The sequence below is a fragment of the Cebidichthys violaceus genome, unplaced genomic scaffold (genome assembly GCF_023349555.1).
Source record: "Cebidichthys violaceus isolate CVI_PGR_0920_01 unplaced genomic scaffold, fCebVio1.0.p SCAF_13, whole genome shotgun sequence".
Taxonomy (NCBI): domain Eukaryota; kingdom Metazoa; phylum Chordata; class Actinopteri; order Perciformes; family Stichaeidae; genus Cebidichthys; species Cebidichthys violaceus.
The window spans coordinates 12,720,724-12,738,483 of NW_027176296.1; positions in this window are offsets into that span (position 1 = coordinate 12,720,724).

A 17,760-nucleotide genomic window follows, 5' to 3' on the forward strand; every position below is an offset into this window, starting at 1 on the left:
AGTAAATGTACTGCACTTGTATAGCGCTTTTCTAGTCTTATAGGACTACCATGCAAGGTGCCATCTGCCCATCAGGACTATCTACATTCATACCCATTCATACACCGCGGGCACGGCCTGCAGGAGTAACTTGGGGTTAAGTGTCTTGGACACATCGACACCAGACTGGGGATCGAACCATTGATCTTCTGATTATAGGACGACCCTGCTCTACCCCTGCCATCAGTGTATGAATATGTGTGAATGCGTGAATGACGCCATGTAATGTGTTAAAGAGTTTTGAATGGTCGGAAGACTAGAAAAGAGATATACAAGTACAGTCCATTTACCATTTAAATGTGGACATGGTTAGTTTTGTTGTACAACTTTAGCGCTACCTTTTCCTTATTTAGCCTGCTTTAAGCACTGTTGTCATTGAGTGGTTATGAAACGTAGCATGTGTCCGCAAGTCTAATTATCAACCCCCACAATTAACCTTAAATTCATGTACGTGCTACAGTAGATCCACAAAGTTCTCCAACATTTGGTGCATTTTAGTCGCGCTGCTGTGGAACAATAAGCCTGAAAACCATCAGACAGTGACATCTTAATCATCATCAAGAAAATAATTAATTCTATTTTAACACTGGAAATAGTAGTTTGACAAAAAAACTACTCTAGGTCCACTTACTTGCACTTTCAACAGCATCTCGTGGTCTTCATCGGCAAAGGGATTTTGCTCAGAAATGAAGATGGCTCAATTGTATGCACAAACCATATTCAAAGTGCTTTATAATAAAGGACAACATAAATCATCACAAACAGGGAAAGTAATACCCACATGGGTAACTTGACAAGTTACTAAAATGAGCACAGATAAGTAATTGTGGGTAATCCTCAGACTGTATCGTGAACTTCTTTCTACCCAAAATGGTGTGTTGTGTAGATTATCCAGAGTGGAAAGGCTTTATTTTTATGCCTCCAAGCCATCATCAGCCTTGGTCGGAGGTTTTATGTTTTCAGGTTTATCCATTCCCTTGAACGCAGTATCTCAGCAACGCCTGGAGGGAATTTCTTCAAATTTGGAGCAAACATCCATCTGGACTTAAGGATAGACTAAATAGAATTGAATTGGTCAAAGTTTAAGGTCACTTTGACCTCATGTTGGTCGCATTTCAGGAACGCCTTGAGCGGATTTCTTCAACTTACTAATTAAATTTAAGGTCACTGTGATCTCACATCCTTCTCATTCTTGTGAAAGCAATTCCTCAGCAATGCCTGGGGGGAATTGTATTACATCTGGCACAAACATCCACATGGAATCAAGGATGAACTGATCAGAATTCCGTTCAGTGTGACTTCATAAAACAAATTTTTTGGCCATAACGCAAGAATTCATATGCTAATTATGAAAATAATTAGCAATATGTCCTAAAGGATATAATGATGAAGTGATGACAGTTTGGACAAACATGGATGCAAAGTGCAAAAACTGACTGAATGTAAACTGATGGAGGCATACAACATTGAGGCGATAATTCTAGTTTTAAATCTTAATTGTAAAAGACAAATATCTGCTTTTCCTTCTATGTCGTTAGTTGTGTTGCTTGTATGTGCACATAATACCATTTTTTTTGCCGTTATGAGAATCCAAAAGTGTAGTATCTGTTGAGTATTAGTAACTGTATGAGTTTTCAATATAGGAAGCAGATGTGAGTAGAAAACCCATTCTCCTCTCCTCAGATTACTCTTCTTTTCTCCTGCAGATGATGCTTGACTGTTAAGTGTATGCTAATGATCTGCGAGTCTTCCGGTGATTTTGCGGAGCACACCTCACTTTAATTGCACAAGGGAAATTAATTGGGTAACACAGTAATTACACTCAGAAAGACATGCAAGGAAGATGGGCCTCGCAAGTGATTAACTCCTGTGAAACTGTCTCATTTGGTTTAGGTGTGCTTGTGGTGTTTAAGAGCATGTGGAATTGGTGAGGCCCCAGGAGGTTCATGGGTTCACTCAGAATCCCAGGATCCCATGGGGCTCTGGGTAAAATTCTGATGCTTATTACCGAGGGAGAGATGGCAGTTACTGTAAGAATCGGCTCTTCCTGTTGCTGTTTGCCTCTGTAGCCGTCACCGCCACTCAGTCGTCGTGGGAATAGAGAAGTAAATGTGAGAGGGAGACGGCTGTCCTCGTTTCTCAGGATTTGTGGTGGTGGGAGTTCTTCAAATCCCAGAAGAAAAGAAACACAGATGCAGGCTCCTTTTTTTTCTCCAGATTCCACAGAGCTGCCGGTAAAGTTTTTTTTTTTTTATCTTAATACTGAGGCTTATGTTTGTCCGTGTATCTGTATTACACCACACAAACAGTGAGGAACAGGCTGGAGATGAACACTGACCAAAGAGAAGGAAGAGGGTGTGTAAACTAAAAGACTGCACGGCATATGGGCAACTGAGTCTGTACTGGTGTCCATTACGTTATTAAAAATTGGACAAAATGTATTTGACAACAGCTTTTTTTCCATAACAAAGACAAGATGAAAACACTAACTGGTTACAATCCAAGAGTGAATATGTAAAGTATGTAATGTTATTGACCACTCATGATGAGAACAATCACTGTACCCATGACTTGCTTATTTAAATTGATTAAATCACACAAATGACATACAAATATACTGAAGCCCGAAAGGGCTCATTGATTACCTCCACTGAAATAAGTTCTCGTTCTAAAAATGACACGTGATAACATGAAAAATGATCAAAGCAACTGTACTCAAAATAAACCCATAACATAGTTTTACTTGGTTTTTAGGCTAGGTTTTAGCAACAAAAGTACTTAGTAACTGCGCATCATGTCAGACACTGATGAACACTGACGAGCATCAGTATTTCACGAGTTGGAAGTGAACTTACCACGCGGCTATTGCTTTGCCTCATGAATCAATGTTTTTATGTGGACAATAGATCAAATGACTATATTGTAATGTGAAATGTGTTTGTCATAGTGATGAACCCACAGAGAGTCAGTTCCTCTCTTTCTAACATCTTTTATCCAGTCATTTTGTTTTGCAGCCAGTGGCTTCGCTGTTCTCGCTCAGTCTCACGGCTCTCATTGAACTGCTTTCCAGCAGCAGCAGGCAGCTGTCGTGTGTACAGACAGACTTCAGCTGAACACAATCCCCACTCTTAATCAACTCCATAACTGTTGGATGTGAACGTAATCACTGACAAATGTAGTTTGTGTCCTGATTCTACTACTCCTTTCTGTGGCTGTCCTTGACCCGCCGCTATAATGAACACACACATGAAAAGGATATTGATCTTCTCACCTGACTCTGGGGAATACAACATACAAGAATGTCTCCAAACAGTTTAGATCGTTCATTTCATCATCATCAATCAGAGTGAAACCTGCAGAGATCTCACCAATACTGTGATTGATGATGATCACAGACCTCCCTGGGGATACACAGGAACATATTTTTACCCAACAAAGTAAATTAAATCCACTGTCTCAATTAGTGGGAACCAGACAGATACACTTTGTTTTTCAGCTTGGTGAGCATTTGAAGTTAGCTCAACTTTTGACCAGGTCCTTCTGTCACCTCACTCTTCACTCCCTTGATCTCTCTCCAGCTCCTATTACGTCACACAATCGGATGTTCTCCCGGGGGAAGCATCCATATTTGTTTATCTTTAATTAACCTGTTTATTCTCCCAGAATGCTCTTGTTTTTTTGAGGATGCAGGGAGGGTGTCAGCGTGCAGGGGGCGACCCGCGGTCCCTTTCATCTCTGCCTTTCATTTATTATTCAGTCCCACCAGCGAGTCTGCAGCGAGAGGCTTCACCTCATCCTTATCAGGCCTGCTTCCAATAATTACAGTCGCTGTTATTACTGCACCGCTTTCTTTACTCCACACACACACACACACACACACACACACACACACACACACACACACACACACACACACACACAGACACACTTTGAGTTTTTTCTAGGGATCCACACAACAATGTTTTCAAAAATAAATCTGGGAGTGGTGTATAGACTGTTTGATTGCTGATATTCTTTATTAAAAATAAAATGTTGTGCATTCTGTTATGGTAGATGTGCAGTGTTATTGATTACATACTCATTTATCACAGGTACGAGGAAGAGGTAAAGGACAGGAACAGTTTATTGATTTTGATGGTGAATTGATGACACAAAGGGTTACAGCCAACACCAGCACAGAATCCGCAGGCTTACAGGACTGGGGCACGTCGGTTAAAGGGGCAGGCTCAGGTACAGATTTGGGTTCAGGTAGAAGAGGTTTTAAAGCAAAATCGATGATCTGGCAGCTGCCTGGTGAAAAGGGTTTTGATCTGGCAGCTGCCTGGTGAAAAGGGTTTTGATATATATATATATATATATATATATATACACACATATACACTGACTGATACCCGAGAATGAGATACAAGCAGATGTGGGAACCAGGTGCACCTGGTGGTGGTTTCACTCAGGTGTCGTTTTAATGAAACACAACTTTATTCAGCAAAATGCACCAATATAAACTCAAAGTCATAAAAGTGTTCTAACACAAGGCCTCTCTCCGGGACAGATCCACAAGGTTAGATATTAATGCAAGACCCAGTTTATATTACCCTATAGTTGTGCAAATTCCCGAAAAAATGGACACACAGTAAACCTAAGCCTTTGCAGCCCCTGGACGTCTGGGATCCCGGGTTGCAGTATACACATTCTCTGTTTCACTGTGAGTGTGTATGTGTGTGTGTTCTTTACTACGGCCCAAAAAGATCCCCTGATGGTGTATTGAAAAAACAAAAGGTGGGTTTATTACTGCTTGGATTGTATTTTACTTTTTAATCAGCTATAATAACACAGTGAGTGTTGATATCTAGGAACTCTGTGACTTTGCCGTAATGAAGATGGACAGGGGAAGAAACACTTAATTTGGAAGTCTAATTGAGAGCGAGCACATCTGGAATGTCTCTAACAATCCCTCATTGTACGGGAACACAGTGCGCACACATCCACAGTAAGCACAGCACGTCAAAGTTGAAGCAGGAAGTGGCTCTGTAAACTGTGACAGATGTCTACCACAGACAGCTTGGGTCATCATTTTACCATTTAACAGTTTCTCACACAAATACATTTGTCAAACAATGTTACAACAACCAGAAGATTGAATGTCCAGCCCTACAAATTAAAATCCAGATGTAATAAACCAGAGTTATTCTTCCTCGTTTTAGATTGAATTAAATGAGGTAGCGTGGGAGTATAATGATGTGCAAATTGACAATGTGTAGGTTTCGTGAAAGAGCAAAACAGAAAAGTATTGTTCAGACAGAAACTATAAAGCTGAGAGTTCTCTGTGAGACAGAAGGGAGGTGTTGTAGAGGAAAGATTTCCTGTAAGGGTCCTTGCTACAGCGAAGCGGGGTCAGTCTGTTAGAGGACGGGCTCCGCTGTAGCTCCTGGCAGGGTCTCCCAAGGCAAAGTGGTCTCAGGGGCCAGATCAGAGCGATTCATCAACCCTTCATGAATCGGCCACAAAAGTGTTGTCGCCTGGGCGGAGACCTGGGCGTGCCGACCACTGGCATCGCAGACTGACTCCTGGCCTAGAGAGGCCAAACTTTTTGAACCCCATACAGATTAAAAGAGAGGAGAGCAGAAGAACAATTCGTGACGGACTTCCGGTGAGCGTTTCAAGATGGCGATGTGGATCGAAACTAAGAAAAAAGACCCCACTGACACAAGAGAACAGCTGTCAAAAAAACCTAAAATGATCCAGAATGAGTGGGGCTAGAAACAGGAAAGCAGCACTGAGAAAAATCAAGAATAGTGAAGGAACAGGACAAAAAATGACAACGACAACTAACCCACGGTGGAGAAAATGGAGCCTCGTGCAGACGAGGTTATGTCTACAGCTGAAGCCATCCAAAACCTGTGCAAAGACATACAAAGTTTGAAAACTGAACTCAAACAGAAACTAAAGGACTTTAAAAATGATTTTAGAAACAACATTAAACAGGAATTCAACACATTTAAGACGAAGATAAATCAAAAACTATCCAAAATGTCGTCGCAGATGTCCTCAACCATAGCGTACGATTAGCAGAAGCAGAGCAACGAGTTGAGGAAACGGAGACCGTCAGAGGAGAGCAGAGCAGAGGAATAAAGAGAAAACCAGAAAACAAGCTTCTTCTCAGTGCAGCTTTTAAATGAGATTAATTAACCATTGCTGATCAAAGGCAATGCCCAAAGTGAAGAAATGTGCCTTATCTGTCAGTGTGTGCATGTGTGAGGCAGAGAGACACAGTGCACCTGACTATTACCAACAGTGCAGGAACCCCGCAGAAATAGCAACACAGACAATTTACTCTCAGTGGGAGCTGCTGACGCAGCCTGCAGCGTACGATTTTCAGCTGATTGCGAGTCACCGAGCTCTCTTTTCCCACATTGGCCTTTTGTTGTCGAGGAACTGTAGCATACCTGTACCTGCCCCGACTCTGTAGCACCCATCGATTTTCCTCTTTTCCCTTCCGCCAGCCCTTTCCCTCAAATCAATGCTGCCGAATTGCTTTTTTACCACCGAAAATGTCAAGTGGTAACCAGCGGAGCGCGAAGGGCAGAATGTTTCAGAGAATCTTTCCAGGTTGGGCTGTGCCAGATGAGGCTTTCAGAGGAGAACTCAGAGGTGTCGGGGTGCTGACAGGAGAGACGGCAGCCAAACAGCCAGCTGTCACGTCCTCTCAGGCAGCAGGAATATGTAGACGTGCATACAGTCACTTCATTTTCTATACGTTTGCCTAATTTATGTGCACTCGATTTTCTTTCAGCTCAGTGTGAAAGTCTTTACCCCGTTTTGCTGTCATTTACGGTCGCACTAGTTTCTTTCCTCCTTTGATCTCTGTGTTTCATTAAGAGCAGGTGGGGAGGGCCTTGCACATGCACACACACACACACACACACACACACACACACACACATCGTGCAGAGCAAAGAGACAGGTGCAGTGAAGACTTGTAAACTCGTAAATGTGCAATAAAAATGCATTTCAGAATTCACCAAAGGTGTGTTGGTGAGCTCCAGCAGTGGTTTCACCTTCTCTCCACCAAAAAGTCTCGGTAAAGTGCAAACATTGCCTCAACCATCTGGCTGTTCCGTTCTCTGAATCTAGTGTTCAGCTCCCCAATGACACTGTCCACTGTGTTGAAGAAGAGACGCTACTCTGTCTCATTGGTCTACGGTGCTGCTACGGTCCACGGTTTTTTTAAATAATTTGCCAGGAGGATGAAGGAGAGCGAGGATTCTGTGGACCATAAAGTAAACAGTAGACCTGAAGTAAGCGTCACTGATTGCTTTTAGGAGCCCTGCTGCCTCTACATTAAGTTCGGTGCGGTGAAGGCCACTTCTATCGATCTCCGATATGAACTACACAATGGCGTCATAACTGTTGTCAATGAACAATACAGGTGGCCAGGTGACCAGTCCACCTTTGATCTTGAGCTTTCTCAGACATAGTTCTGTGTACGCTGCGGCCACAGATGGCTTTTTCAGAAACCGATAAATTATGTCACACACATACAAAGGGTGTGTTGATAATGCTAACCACTACACCAGTGTATTCCATCATAGACAAAAATAGTCAACTATCCCCTTCCTCTCTTGACTCCAAAGCGTCCAGCGTCCCCATGATGCCATATAAGCCATTCCTTGCCAGTTGCAAATGTTCCTTTCTGGTGCATGTTATGCAAAACCTTTTTGTTCTTTCTGCTGCAGATGTCCAGTTAGAGAAGCCACTTTCGGCGGAGGCTTTGTCCGCGTAAGCGCCAGAGCCAATACTAAACTACTGACTTGAGAAACAAAAGGCAGCATCAGCAACTACTAAATATTCCAGACACTCCTTTCTATTTAATCAGCTTCTTCTTAATGAGTGTTTTGGGGTATTGTTAAACATCTGAGTAGGGTAGGATTGTGGGTGCAACTGGGCTGGCTTCTCTGCCCCAAGATTGACAGGAGCTGGTGGGGCGCTGTGGGTCCATTGAGACCTTGCTTGTTGAAACTGTAACATCTTCTTAGGCTGGGGGAGTCGGCAGATTAAGTTCAGGCTGCTGATGGGGCTACTGGCCTCTGTTGGGGTCTCTACTGCGTTTAGTTTTTCTTACAAAGCCACATTCTGATCCTTATTCCTGAAAGTTGAACTAACTATTTAACAAGCAAACTATTACATTGAATTCAGTGTCCAGTGAGATTTGAATCGGTCGGGTGCGGCGCATTGCAGAGTGGAGCAGTAGTGTCAAATGCTTACAACCTCAGTTCATTTCCTGTCATGAACCAAGTAATCATGCCTGACATTTGTATCATTTGACCATGACATCCATCATTCACTAGTTCATTGGTTTTAGATACCTAAACATATATTACTTTTATTTTATTCATGATAACATGTTTAACCATGTTTTAGGTGCCAGACTCTTTTAAGCTTTTAGGAATCTATGGAATATTCATTCATCCATTCTTTTCTGCTTATCCAGGGCCAGGTCACGTGAACAACAGGCTTAGTAGGGTAAATGCATACGTCCCTCTCTCCAGCAACATTTTTCCAGCTCTTCCTGGGGGACCCCCGAGGCAGTATGAGGCCAGACAAGATACGTAATACCGCCAGCGTATTCTGGGTCTTCCCCGGGGCCTCTTACCAGTTAGACTTGCCCAGAAAACCTCTAAAGGGAAGCGTTCATGAGAGGTCCTGACCAGATGACCAAACCGTCTCGACTGGCCCCTGGGGGCGTGAAGGAGAAGAGGCTCTACTCCGAGCTCCCTTCGGATGTCTGAGCTCCTCACCCTATCTGACCCTTTCAACTGAAGCAAAGCTGGTTCTCGCTCTAAAAAAATAAATACAGCAAATTAAGCGCTGTCTTAGCAATGGAGCACAAGGATTGTAAGGAAACCATCTGGCATTACACTGACTACGTTATAGTGGGAAAAAAAGAGAAAATAATCACAAATAAGTTAAAAGTATTTCCAAAAAAATGTAATAAGATGGGGAAAAAAATATACTAAATCAAAACTAAATTCGCAAAACATCACAAAATGTTCAGCCTCTCGTCTAATTGTTTGCACCTTTAAAGAGGTTGGACTTTGGAAACCACTGAAGAACGGTGTCACAGTGATAATATTGAAGAAAAAAATGTACTATCAACAGGATATAGAACCTGTGAAAAGTGGATATGTTACGTTTTTTATTTGAGATTCTGTTTTCTATGTAAAAGTCCATAAAGAGTTGAAAAGTATTTCTTTGTGTTTCCCCCCAAAAAACGTACAAATAAATAACCCAAACTTGCGATGAACATATCAACATATTCCCATCTCTGTGGCAGAAGAAAGAGACTTCCATTCACTGGTTCACTTCTGCAGTACCGCAGTTTTCTCTTGAGACAGTGGCAGAGTTTTTAGTATCTCTGTGGTAGTGACGAACATAAAGTGTGAACAAATCTCTATAGAATGTCCTGCAGTTTCAATCACAAGGACTGGAGTACTGATGCTGGCACTCTCTGGATCACAGTGTATCATTCGCAAGTAGAAAAGCAGTCGCATTCAAGTCAGTGATTAGTTACGTTGGCTCTCTCTCAGGCCCCTCTCAGTTTCTGTTTAGTCTATCTAAATTGTCAGACCTGTTACACACTGGCAGTGCGATGTACTAAAAACCTGGTTTGGTCCCTTTCAAATTGTCCTGTCACTGTTTTACAGACATCTCTATTGTAGGACAAGAGATGCCGGAAATGCTTTTTGGACCACAGGGGATTTCTCTTGTTGCATACTGCTATTGGCAGCTGACACAAATTGGCAGCTAACTCGCTGCATCATATAAACTCGTATTACATCTGTGGTCTATAACAGTATGATGAATATAAAAAAAATAGTATCATTATTTAAAAACTGCCAAGGAAAAAAACGCCATCATATCCTGTTAACACCAGTCGTAGAACTGGCTTTAAAAACACTAAAAAAAAGCATTTTCTACCCAGATTAAGACAACTATAAATCCCCAAAAACACCCACACATGCCTTGAACAATTATATACCGCCTGACATCCTCACACAGTCTACAAAGCAAAACACAAGGACAGAAACAGCACAAACACATCAATAGAATCAGACTCACGTATAGCAATAACATGAATGGACTGTAAATCAGGATGCATGCAAGACAGCAAACACACACACACAGAGGACATTACGTTGACTTACATTCATTTTCTAAAGAGTTACCCTAATCCCTACCATAACTGCTACTTGCCTAACCCTTAGACTTACCCTTACCCTGACCTTAACCTAAACCAAACCTTAAACTAACCTTAAACCAAGTCTTAAATTGTAATGATTTACATTAGAGGGGCTTGCATTTTGTCCCCAAGAGGAAGGCGAGTCCCCACAATGTGCTTGTGTTAACAGATTACAGATTTATGACCCCACAACATGAGTAATACATGCCTACACACACATACACACACTTTCTGCTGTTGATGTGTTAATGAAGGTCACCAACCACATCAATCTGTTTGTCTCCTACACTTCATCTTGAGTTGTTGGGGGTGTGACAGAGAAGGAGGGTGTATTTGTGTGCTTTGTTCCATACATGCTGTGTTGTGGCGTGTTTATCGGTTAATGCACATGTTAATAAGAAAACTGAGAAAACAGCTTGATCAGTATTTTAACAAGACTAAAAGTCTAAAGCCATGCTCACGGCCCCCAGAGGCTGCAGCCTTCATTAAACCCAAAATGGATATGGGTCAGATGGTTGATTTTTGTGTGTATGGTAGTATGGTAGTATGCTAATCTGATACACCAGAAGTAGGGTTAACATGTTGAGTTTAACACTAGCATGCCAAAAAAATAAAGGTTTAAGCAATTATTAAAATTAAAATAAACCTTTAGGGTTCCTCCGGTTGGGTTCATGCATGTGCTCAGCAATTTTTTTTAACACATTTTGTCATGATGGTTGTGATGATGGTAATTAGTTTTTGAGATACCTTGTTATCAATAGTTGTGGTGTAGGGGAGAGGTCCATTAAAAATACATTACATCATGCAGTGCATTAATGATGCAGCATTTTGGTCTTGTTTGTTATTTAATTGAAGTACCTGCAGCCTTTGTTCTAAGTTTAAAATCATTTGAAGAGGTAATGGTCTAAAGTTGAAGCTTGACCTGCAGGTTGTTATAGGACGAAGGACCATAGTGGAACAGGCTTGTTTTTCCAATCTCTGATGGAGGGCACTTTAAACTGAAGCCACTTCTACGACCTGAGATTATGACTGCTTTACAAAAGTACAATCTAACAGCTTAAGTAAGTAGTACATTTGCCTGAGATGATGTAATAGACATGTACCAGTGTTGTAACCCAAAAGTGAGGGATGACCACTTTTCCATGCTGTACAAGGTACCATGATGGGTCCTGAAGCTCAATTTAGTGACATAGGGATGAGTGATACAGGGTTTGGATTAGGTGGTTGAGTTTTTTTTATAAAAACGGACTTTAGCCTTTAAATAAAACCCAATGTGAATTATATTTCCTAGGGAGATGGTAAATATGATGTTTCAAATATAGACTTCTGTCCATACAAATTCCCAAGTTTTTGTAATTGACAACATACAGAATAGAGACACCATCAAGAGTATGGAGGGAAAGGGTTGGAATCTTTTAGCTATTAGCTCGTGAGAGAAAATCAATGTCTTAGTTTCGGTAGAGTTTAAAACTTTTTCAGATACGATAGGGGGTTAGATTAGATAAGCAAGGTGTAGATTAGAAAAGGCTATCTCTGCGGTGGAGGCACAGAAATGACTGTCATCTGCATTCAGATCAAGGAACAATATATGTTAACACAGGTGGAAGTGTGTGAAGAACACATTGCATGCTAAATGCTATCAGGCAGACCACATCTGAAAGTGGTTTGTATTTGGTTTCATATGCTAACGAACCACCATAAAACTACTTTGTTAGGTTTAGGAGGAACATCATAGTCGGGCTTTAAGAAGTACATAAACTTAAGTTTAGGCAACAAAACCACTTAGTTGAAAGACCCTCCTCTCCTGGTTTAAGGTCCTGTCTTTGTTTGGCCCTTTCACCTCCCCTCCTGCCCACCATAAGTAGTCTTTCTCACAGTTGATGTTACATCACTAGCTCTGAGCGTTGCATATTCACGTGGATGCGTTTAATTTGTGCGTGTTGCACTGTTCGTGGTAATTTAACATATTTCTGTGAGATCAGGCTGTGCAGCACATAACACGAGTGGATGCAATGATTTGCAGAGTCAGAGTGAGAAAGAGAGGTCAAGAAGAGTTTCCTAATAAGTTACATTTGGTTATTACTGAACCTGGCCGAAGCCTTAGATACTTTGCCAGGACTCGGCGGGATTTGGTTGAGTACAAAAGCTCCAAGGGACTTTTTCTTAGCTGGAAGCAGTAACTTTCTGGATTCTCCTTTGGTTGCCTAGCAACGGCTCAGAGCCAAGAAATAGTGATATTCACCCTGTTAAAACAGTATAGTTGGTTCTTCGCCTCTGTTTTCTTACAGATTGAACAAACAAGATAGAATGTATTAATTAGAGGACTGGAGAGGTGATTTCTGGGCGGCAGGGAGCTGTGGCTGCCAGCCAGTAGAGAAGGTCGTCCTTTTATTCTGGGGCTTCCCAGATGCCAATGCACGGCTGATCTCATCAACATGTGGAAGTGTCTTTGAGCAATACGCTGAACCCCAAAACATGGTAAGTATTTGTGTGTGGGGAAAAATGTAAATCACTCGTATTGTCCAAAATAAAGTAATGGCTGTGCAAATGTATCAGGCCAAAGGTCAAGGTTAGTAAACTAGCTTGCTTTGTCACTATACCTACAAAAAGTAATGGTTGTGGTTTAGTTTGTTTCCTCTTTTATTTTGAAGTTCCCTGCCTCTTGCGTCCTCTGTTTGCGTGACTTCCTGTCTTTGTGGTCTTCCCTCCTTTTTTTCAGTGCAGCACCTGTGTTTGTCATGTCTCGTCCTGTTCCCTAGTTAACCTAGTTAAGTGTCTTTATTTTTGTCATTTCAGTATTTCTCATTTTATGTTGTGTTCCTTATCTCTCCTCTCGTTTCAGATCACTTCACTTCCTGCCTTTGTGTGTTTTCCCGCCACTGTGATTGTCTGCCCCGCCCCTGATTGAATCCACCTGTGTCTAATCACCAACGCCTCCCTCTGTATTTAAACCCTGTGTTCCCCTGTCTCTGTTCGTCTGCTATGCTTCCTGTTTGTATCCCTCCTAATGTTTTCTGATTCACCTGATCCTGGTTCACATGTCATTTTGCCTGTTTCTGTTTTTTGGATTTTCAGTGCTCACTCAATGCACACATTTTTGTTTGGACTATTCTTTATTAAATCACTGTTAATATCCTTCTGCTCCCCGGGTCTGTCTGCACGTGGATCCATCCCCCGTTGTCTTTTTGCTGAACCGTGACACATGCACTGTAATTCATATATATCCCACAAAATCAATTATGTTACTGGACATTCACCCAGAAGACCGCTGTTCATGTCCCATGTCAAACCAGAAGTAAATGACTTGTTTTTCATGTCATTTCCATAGTTAATTAACAGCTCTTCAGTACTTATGTTAACCCAAGCCAGAATCTTTTCCTAAACCTAACAAAGTAGCTTTGCTGCTTAAACCTAACCAAGTAGTTTCTTTTTTTTAAAACCTTATGCATGCAACGAGTGGAAATTGAGATGTGTTGCCGGATATTTGTTGGAGAACGAAACAAAAAATGAGAAATACCTATTCGCAAGATATACCGTTGTATGAGGATATGTTCTAAGGAGTGTTACATGGATGAAAAGACAACATCAAAGATCACACAATCGGAACTATTATTTGAGGACCAGCTGCCCTCAGAGAGCTTATAACCTGAGCCACACTATTACATCATGTTCTACTTTAATATGAAAGTGTACCATCTTGATTTCTGAATCCCATCCTCTGTCTCTTTTGGGAGATTGTCTTTCTGCCCGTCTCACAGCGTCCCAATCTACCTTTCTGTGGATGTGTATGTAATTGAATTATACATGACTTGATAGATTGAGCAGTATTCGCCCTAAAGGAAATAACGTAGGTGAAGCTCAGCCTCTCGCTGCTAACTTCTAAGCGGTTTAATTACAACAGTGGAAATATCAGCCCAGTTCCCCTCCGCAGAGTTGCCCGGCGGGAATCAAAAGCTGCCAGCCAATCACACACATCCTGCTCAGACATTGGATCAATTACATTATGCTAAAGTACTAATTACCACCGGCATGGGAATAATCAGCCAATTAATTCAACACAGTGTCAGAACCCCATGACGTCTTCAAGCTGAGATGGAAACAATTCATCAGTGGCCTCCGGAGCCGAGACGTTTACCTGCACACAGCTGGTCACATGATAAAGGCTGAGCAGCTGGTGCCCAATGCCATACCGAGCTTAACTAGGGAAAGGAATTGTGCAAATGTGTGCTATAAATATCTTTATAGCACACATTCTTTTGGAATAGAAAAAGAAAATTCTCACAAACAAAATGGCAGAGACACACACCTCTGAGGAGTGAGTAGTGTATAAATCCACATCCTGGAACACATGTCTGGGAGGTAAGACGAAATAAATGCGTTTCGGCTTGTGATATTACCACAAAACTTTTCCACTATGTCTCTTCGTCTGATGTGTAAGAGAATAAGATATCAGGAATGATGTTTTGTTTTTTTGCTCACTTGCTGAAAAAGTCCCATTTCAGAAGCAACTTCCAAATCCACATTTCAAGACTGAAATAAGTCATAGGGGGCTGACATGGCGGTCCAATGAATCCCATTATACCACAGTCCATTTAGCACCTGTCAGTTTAGTCGGAGACAGTCATGTCAAGGCATTGACCATTCATAGCACATGGTTATATGATTAGATTGGACCAAAAAGAGTGTGGACTGGTCGCTGGAGAGGTGCCAGTCCGCCTCCTGGGCACTGCCGAGGCTCCCAGGAGCAAGGCACCGAAACCGCCAACTGCTCTGGGTGCATGTCCACTAGCAACCTCCTCGGTCTGACGTCTCTCCATTACTGCGGATGCAGGTTCTGTATTTTGCGCCTGTGTGTGTGTGTGTGTGTGTGTGTGTGTGTGTGTGTGTGTGTGTGTGTGTGTGATGAGTAAAAACAACAGAGTGTAAGAAATTGAGTTTCCCCTGGGGGATCAATAAAGCATGTCTTCTTGACTGAGCAGCAACCACGGTTCTGCTGGGAAAACCAATTCCCCTGATGAACACACCATAGCACAGATCCAGATAAGACAGAGAAATTGTTTGAACATTAACGTGTCAACCAATGCTGGATCACCAACTGGACAAGGGGAGCAACCGTCCCGGTACCAAAAGAGCCTGATAGGCCCAAGACTCTATATTACATTACGTATTACATCGCATTACATATTACTCTATACTCGATATTACAACACAAACACACTTATAAAGTTTTTAAATGAGATCAAATGAGATTATCCTTTATTAGTCCCAGAGTGGGGAAATGTGCAGTATTACAACAGCAAAGGGGATAGTGCATTTTGCAACTGAGTACAATTGGCCCCTTTTTTTGCAGAGGGAAAGGGAAAAAAATCATTTGTTCATTTGTTTCTTTAATAACCTTATTTTTCATTCTTTTTTTTCAGTTATCTCCAGCTACCACCAACTCTCTGAAGATGCAAATAATCTCACTGAAATAGAGTGTGGCTCTCAGAGCTAATCTTTGTGAGTTGGACTGTCTTTGCAATGAGGCTCATTTGCACCAAATGTCTGCACATTACCTAATTTAAATACATGCAAATAGCACAGGATCACTGATGCGCTGTTTGCTTGGCAGCGCAGCAGGAGGTCCATTTCACCCTTTGTAGGTGCTTTGAGAATAAATGGAATTGAACGCAAAGGCTGCACAATGCTGTGAATTTGCCCGATGGCTGTCATGTTGAGGAGATTGCACTTTGTGGTGTGCAGGAACTTTGACAAAGTTAATGACCAAAAAGATATGAATAATGTGTTTGTTTTCACAGATTTAATTTAGGATTTATTAAAAAATGACTGAATTAGTGGTTTTGAAGGTGCCAGTTTTGTCTTTTGATAGGAGGAAAAAGCATTCTAAAATGGCCTTTTGATAATGAGACATTAAAAACATTGTGCTAGACATTTACAATGTCCTTTCATTGTCTGTTCATGGTACTTTAAGCTGTGTCAGCATTAAGTGAAGCATGTTCAAGGTGTACTATTCTGACAAAATTGCCCGCGGGGTGCTCCTGCATCTGTTATTTACAAGCAGGATATCAAGGTGTGACTCTGGAGAGTCCAGTGTGTTGACATTAGTGAAGCATCTCCGCTGCTGGCAGATGATGTTGTCTTCATCACACTGTGAAGACTGATGTGCACTGAAGTGTGTCCCCTGAAGTAACACGGAGTTGTTACCAGAAACGCACCAGTACTACGTTATTATCTCACTATTATCATCAGTGTTGGGTGTGTTACAAGTGTTACAGTAATGTGATTATGCTTTTCCTTAACAGATAGTGTAAGGGATTACAATTTCAAATTTGGAAGTAACATTACAGTTGCTGATCCCAGGAATGCTGTTTTACCATGGCAGGAACAGGCTGGACCACAATGGCAGCCAGGCAGCATCGATGATCTGGAAGAACTGAAAGAGATCAGTGCATGTATGCCGGAGCTAATTTCAGTTCATTTCGTTCAGTTCAGTACAACTTTATTGACACCTGTAAGGGCGCCACCCACATCAACAGAAACTCATATACAGGAAGAGAGAGAAAAATACCATTACAAAACTAAGAAGATTCAAAAGCTATAAGCTTAGAAAAAAAACTAGATATGTTATTGGTCGTAATGAATGCATCAATATCGTAACAATAATAAAATAATATACACTATCTAAAAAGATAGACATTGTAATAAGATTGTACAGAAACATTGAAACATTTACTTGATTTCCACATGTAGCAGTTACAGAACATCATATTCATTCATTTGGAGTCAAATTTATGTCCACCTCTCTTTTAGCTCTGTTTTTAGTCTCTACTAAACTCCTGAGGGAAATATCTATGTCTTTACATTTCTATCTTTCCATTTAGATCCCCATGCACTTTTTAAAGTTTTGCATTAGAAGAGCTGTGAAGAACTGGCAACATTGGATAAAACTTCCTCAAGACCCCAAAAAATGTTATGCTTGCTTGAGGTTTTTTTTTGCCTTTGTCAAAAAAAGAGTTGTTGTACTAAATGGAATATGAAAACCTTTGTCAAACAATTGTAATACAGCAAACATTTAACTCACAAGACTGAGCAGCTGTTTTTTGCTGTTGGTGTCTTAGATAGTCTTATAAGCTCAAATGCTTATCTTTGTCTCTGTACAGCATGAAACCTGAGCAATACTAGCTGACATGAGAGAACAATTCAAACTTGCCCAGTTGAAACAAATTCCTGAAGACCTCTCCCCATTTTTCTATTGCAGATGGTTGGATGGCCAAGGAGACTTGTTTTGTCTGTTCACAACCTCTACTCCTTCTACTCTCTTTACTGGCTTATTACCTATAGCGCCAACTTCTGACCAAACAACACTGTAGCCGAGTGTATTCACTCCAAACCAGTTGATGGAACAAAGGTGGTACACAGCTGCTTTTTACAGCTTTCTCTTTGAAATCAGCTGCTGCAGCTAAAAACAATGCTATGAGAACGGT